The 6,000-nt window shown below is 63.2% G+C and overlaps 1 protein-coding gene across 2 annotated transcripts in view; it reads right to left on the bottom strand.

Annotated features, from left to right (window-relative positions):
* Nucleotides 1–4,431, bottom strand: part of RBFOX3 (RNA binding fox-1 homolog 3) — a 528,100-nt gene extending 523,669 nt beyond the window's left edge. Inside the window, exon 1 of one of the 2 annotated variants that reach the window (XM_063599441.1) lies at nt 4,155–4,431. The gene's annotated coding sequence lies outside the window, so the exon portion shown is untranslated. The remainder of the gene's footprint in view (nt 1–4,154) is intronic. The other variant, XM_034943026.3, reaches the window with a different exon arrangement.
* Between the last annotated feature and the right edge of the window lie 1,569 nt (nt 4,432–6,000).

Here is a 6,000-nt window from a genome sequence, read left to right on the forward strand (position 1 = left end):
CTGTGTCACGTGGTATTTCTTGAAGGGAGGTGACTCGTCTGTCTGTGGGTCCCCAACCCAGAACAGGCCCAGCCGGGTATGCACAGCATATGTATGTGTGCAATGCTCCTTGCATGCCCGCCATGCAACTGTTAACCAACAGCCGTCCTCAACACTCACGGGTCACATAAGGAGGCAATCACACACTAAGCATCCGTGCCACTCAGAAAGCACAGGAGGAAAAAAGAGTCGGGGAGAGGAAGAGATAGACGGACAGGGAGACAGGGAGATAGACCCAGGACGTTATAGAGGACAGGGATGGCTCAGGGAGCAGCCTGCTTCAGAGAGGCAGCAGAAAGTAAGATGTTGAGGCTGCCTGAATGTTTCATGAGCCTGTGAAAATACCGCGCTGCTTTATGAAAGAGCGTGGAGAGATGCTGCAGCTTATCAAAGGGTGGAGGTACAAACGGGATGTGTTTATAAAGCCGGTGCCTTGTGCCAGGAGCAGGGGCCTGTGGCAGGCAGGGATTTAGGGAATGGTAGGTTCCTGAGGAAACGGGTCTCTGTTGAAGGGGGAGAAAGTTTCAAGATGGCTTTTTCCCCTTCACTTGTTTAAAAATAAAAAATTCCTCACCAAATGTCAGCTGCGTGTCAGGTTCCATTTGTCTTTATAACAGAGAATCAAGCAGGAGTGTGGAAATAAATAAACACAGGGAGACAACCGACCAAAACTTGCAGGCTCTGGGCTGGGCTGGGCTAGAGGAGGGAAGCCCCACCCTGCAAGGGCTGAAGAATAATATTGCAGTTTCGCATTCAGCACTGTGGCTCTGGCCCACTGACATGTTTTCCTCTCTTTACTGCCCCCCACCCCCCACCACCACCACTCTGGCGCTTCTGGGAGGGATAGGAGCGTGACTTATGCATTCCTTCCTTCCCAATTGCACAGGCATCATGGGTCAGACCATCATCTGCGTATATGGGGGAGGGGGCAGATAAACCAAGCAGGGCCCCTGTCCTCAGCAGCAAGGCACCTCCAACTGCCACACATCGGTATGAAGGCGCCTTAGGCCAGGGCTGAATGTGGCTGGGAGAGAGCTGTCAAAGAAGGCTGCAGGGGAGAGGCAACAGGGCTGAACCAGCCAGGGAAGATGGCATTTTCTCTGGCCACTACAGTGCTTAGTTCATCCCTAGACACCAAAGAGCCCGATAATCTCTCCATTTCACCGATGCGCCATCAGCCACGCTCCAAGTTGAGTAAGTGACAGGCGCAGGACAGAAGGCCCACTCTGGAATGGTACCCAGGAGGCCTCCTTGCTGTAATTACCTCTTCGCAGGCCCTGGGCTTTTCTGGCTCTTGAATGAGCCTCGGGAGCCCTCCCCATGTCCTCAGCAGCCTGAGGGCGGCCGCCCGCAGCGCCTCCAGCGGCCCTGGGACCGTGTCAGAGGAGGGAGGGCGAGGAGGGCAGGCTGTGGAGGCCCCGGCCCTGTCCTTGGTGCTGGCGCCCGCTGAGTGCCTGCTGAGCCACTCAGAGGCAGGGGCCGCCCATGCCGCCACCTTCCCTCGACATCCGCCTCTGATCCCTGCGGAAGGGCAGTGAATACTCCCAGCCCCGCTGTGGCTCCCAACCGAGGTCACTGGGTGCGGAGCATTTGCCGCAAAGGCCCATCCGAGTAAGGGGCGGAGCCTAGGGACTTCCCTGGACTCCTGGCTCCTCCTGGCACCCAGAGGCGACCCGAGGTCCCCGGGGTGGGCACGGGTCTCTCTAGGCCCCAGGCCCCTGAGGAAGGTGGATCAAAGCAATCACCCAGGTTCCCTTTTTTCTTTGGGGGGAGAAGGGTGGATAGCTGCTAGAAATGGACAACTCACCCCAGAAAACCCCAGCCGTGCAAGCGCAAACAGCCCAGCACCAGTGGCAACCCCTGCCGCACGCACGCAGCCACCTCGCCAGGCCCAGGCTGTCTCGGCTTGGGTGCGTCCCTTCAACCGTGCTTCTTGCTCCTTAACCCCTTCAGTGGTCCCCACGTCACCCGCTCTGTCTCCCTCCTGGGGACAGCCTTGCCCTCCCAGAAGCTGTCAGCCAGGAAATGAAGGGTTAAGCGTTGCTTCCAGGAGTGTGCGGTGAGCGGTGAGCGAGGCGCCCACGCAGGAAGGCCTCCAGTCCTGGGGGAGGGGCGGGGGGGCCAGCCTCGGTCCTCGGCCAAAGGGAGCTCCTCGTCCGCAGGAGGCGGAGAAGGAAGGCGCCCCGGGATGGTTCTAAGAAGGCTCCCCTCCTCCGCCCCCGCCATGCCGCCCCCACGCCCCCACCCCGCCGGCGCTCAGTGACCTGGGGCGCCCCTGCAAGAGGCCCATACCCGGCTTTCATCAGGCAGCGCCTTCTCGACAACTTTTCTCCCTCTCTCCCTTCACAATTTTCGCTCACCTGGAGGGTCTGGTTTTAATTAGTGTAATATCCCCGTGATCAACGCAGCCTAATTAAGACATCCGTCCCGAATCCGCGATGCACACTTAATGAGCAGGTTCTGCCGCAATGTTTATACTTTTTTTTTCCATTATGTTTTGCAGACCAGTAAAACCGAAGCCGGCTTCCGGCTGAAAGACCTCATTACGGGCGACCCCACTCCATTAGCCTCCTACCTGCTCCACGCTAAGTGCCCCGGGCGCCCGGGTGCATGCCCAAGGCGTCCCCGAGTCCAGCCTGCATTTGGAGCAGGAAATTAGCAACCTGGCCGCCCGAGAAGCGACTTCACCTCCAGCTGGGGCAGGAAGGGGGACTTAAACCCAGGGATGGATCCCTTGAGTCTCTGTCCTTAGCCTCCACCGCGGGGTGTCTCGCGCGTCGGGACTAGCGGCTCCGCGGGACTCCTTTTTAAAAGTGATCATTAAATAAATCAGGTACCTCGCCAAAGCTGGAACGGAAAGGGGAGGGGGAGGCAGCTCTGTTGTCCAGCAGTTCCTCCCCACCTCGCTGGGCCCCCGCCCCCACCAGTGGACTCCGGGAACATCCCACCCCCACCCTACGTGAGACCAGGGATCCCAGGGCCGCTTGGGGACCCGACAGGTTCCCAATGCCCCTCCACGCGGGGCGCCGCGTCTCGGTCCCCGCACCGACACTGCAGGGCTGCGCGCCAGGGGAGGCTCCGCGTCCGGGGGAGGGAGGCTGCGACCCCCAGCACCAAAATGACCACTGGCCTCGCGCCACCCCGAGACGCCACAGAAGACCACCTTCCCGAGGGTGCGAGCCCCAGACGCCCCGGGCGAGCCCCACCACCGCCCGGGGCCACCAGGGCAGAAAGTTTGGGCCAGGGACGTGCCCGGCTTCCCCAGCCCGGCCGCGCTGCTCGAGGCCCTGGGGGTGGCCGAGGCTTCAGAGAGGCAGCCTCTGCTCCCGCTCCAGCCTTCCTATCGCGCTTGGGGACTCGGCCCGGAGCGCCCCCAGCCCGCCCCCTGTAGGGCCCTGCGCGCCGCTCGCCCCTCGCTGCTCGGCCCCCGCGCACACCGCGGTGCTGCGGGCCCCGCTCCTATTTGGGGAGCTGTGGCAGCCCCTTCCTCCCCACAACTCCTTTGGGTCATCAACCTCTCAGCGACCCTCCTTTCAGAGGACCCCGGCAGGGCTCTCTCCGGGCCTGGGTGCCGCGACAGACGCACGTTGCACCACCGCCGGGTCGCCAGCCTCTCTCCCACCCGCGCGGGCTCCGGCTGCCTGCTCGGACGCGCCCCGCGGGGCCGGGATCTCCGCGCGCCTCTGCCTCCCCCCGCCGGGGAGTTCCCCGCGCCGGGCATTGTGCCGCCGCCGCCGCCGCCACAGCCACCACCACCGCCACCGCCACCGCCACTGCCACCGCCACGCAGCGCGCGGGACTCCCTGGCGTCTCCATGGAGCCCGACCCCCGGGCCTTCCCATTCACAAAATCGCCCCTCTGGCCCACGGCCGGACAGAGCGTCCAGACCCCAGCCCCGGAGGGACCCAGGGACCCCGACCCCGCGCAGGGACCCCTGACCCCGAGGGCGCCACCCCACCCCACGCGCCCTCGGGTCAGCCCCGGCCGCGCTCAGCAGCCCGCCTCCCACTGCGGGGTCCCATGCGCCCCTCCGCGGCCATGCCCCCCTCCCCCAGCTCAGCCCGATGGGAATGACCGCCGCAGAGCGAGGCGGGCGACGAGGCCAGGCTACTCACGGGCTCAGCGCTCCCCGCGGCAGGTGACTGGGGGCCGGCGGCCATGCCCCGGCTGCATCCCGGCCGCCGAGCGGGCAGCGGCGTCCTGGGGCCGCACAGGCACCGGCGAGCCGGCGGCAAGGGGCGCGCGAGGCCGGGCTCGGGCGGCAGCTGTGGCAGCTGCTTCTCCTCCGACCACGCGAGCTGCTGGGGCCCGGCTGGGGCCGCTGTCCTAGGAGGTTCTGCTGGCTTCGGAGCAGCCCCGCGCTCGCTCTTCCCTCGCCTCCTCTCTCTCTCTCTCTCTCCTCCCTCCTCTCTCCGCCCTCCTTCTCTCTCTCTCTCTCTCTCTCTCTCTCTCGTTCCTCTGGCTCGTTCGGCTGGAGCGAGGCGGCAGCAGGAGCACGCGGCGGCGGCGCGGGCGGCGGTGGCAGCTCGGGCGGAGCGCGCAGCGCGCGGCATGGGAGGGGGCTCTGGCTGTCGCGCGGCCGGGGAGGGCGGCGGAGCGGGGAGAGCCATGACCGGGTGGGCTTCGGCGGTCAGCACCCTGCAGCCTTCAGCGCCAACTCCTCGGGGCAGGGGCACAGAAGAGGTGGGGTACACACGGAAGATCCCAGAACCCAGTGCTGCCCTGGTCCCTTCAAGGGCAGCCCCAAGCCCGCTGCCCCTCCCCACCTCCAAGGTATCTTGGGGGCGGATCAGCCCAGGTGACCCTTAACAGGACCCCTGCCCTTGTGCCTCGCTGTCCCTGGGGGCCATTTTTCTTTGCCAGGCCCAGGGATCCCCAGCAATGGGACGTGGTCACCAAGCATCAGGGACGAATGCCACCCCACCCCGCATGCCATGCCATGCCTTTGAGTTGCCCACACACTCCAAACCCCCTCACTAGGCCCGGGTGCCCTGACTTCCTGGAGGACCACTGGAAAGGAAGGGATGGGGCCCACTCCGTGCAGTTAGTCCAGATTGGCCAACCCAACCCATTTAAACATTTCCACCTGTGCCTGGCTGGAGAGGAAGGACTGTGGGCGGTCAGCTTAGGATTTCCCTAAAATCAAAAGATCAGGTAGCTCCTGTCCCCAGTCCCAGCCTCCCCCAGCATCTAGGGTAAGGGGCCTGGTGTGAGTTCTGGGAGGGTCTCTATCCTTGGTGCAGAGGGAGCAGGAGAGCAGAGGCTGAGGACACAGTGGAGTGGGGACCCTCTGGAAAGGCAGGAGAGATCTATTGCTGGGGTCGGCCCACCACTGGCACACAACACCAGAAGTGGGCAAGAAGGTCTGGACGGTCCCAAACAGGTTTAGGCAGGAGGCTGAGTAATCATTTCCAAAACAAAAGACATTCTGGTGCAGCAATCAGGCTGGAGAAACGAGCCTGCACCATCGAAGGACATTTCCAAATTACACACAAACAGATCCAAACCCGTCCCCGTGTCACTTTTGCTCCTGAAGCCTGCTCCTGGAACAATTAGCCTCCTCCTCGCACCTGACTGTCCTGCTTTTGTGTGTGAGGTGAAAAGCACATCATGGAATCTGGGGTTTGGTAGGAGCCTGGAAGACCCAGAGGCCAGGAAGGGAGGAGTATGGATTTGGAGCTTCTCGGTAGTAGGGGCTCTGGGCTGCTGGCTGGCCCCCCTGCAGGGCAGCAAAGACGGTGGCCAAGACGGTGGCCAAGGCAGTGGCCGCTGCCCACTTATGAGTGTCATGCTTTTAATTTCTGGCCCTCCAGCCTGTCTGGGTCATTGATCTGTCTTGGCCGGTGGGAATCGTGTTATACAATTCCAAGCATACAGCTAAACAGCCCCACAGCTAACCACCAGATAAATGCCGTGTCTACGAGCAAGGCAGCTGCCTGGTTGACTGAACTTTCCCCTGCC

This window comes from Pan paniscus, chromosome 19 (genome assembly GCF_029289425.2).
Source record: "Pan paniscus chromosome 19, NHGRI_mPanPan1-v2.0_pri, whole genome shotgun sequence".
In the NCBI taxonomy this organism is placed as follows: Eukaryota; Metazoa; Chordata; class Mammalia; order Primates; family Hominidae; genus Pan; species Pan paniscus.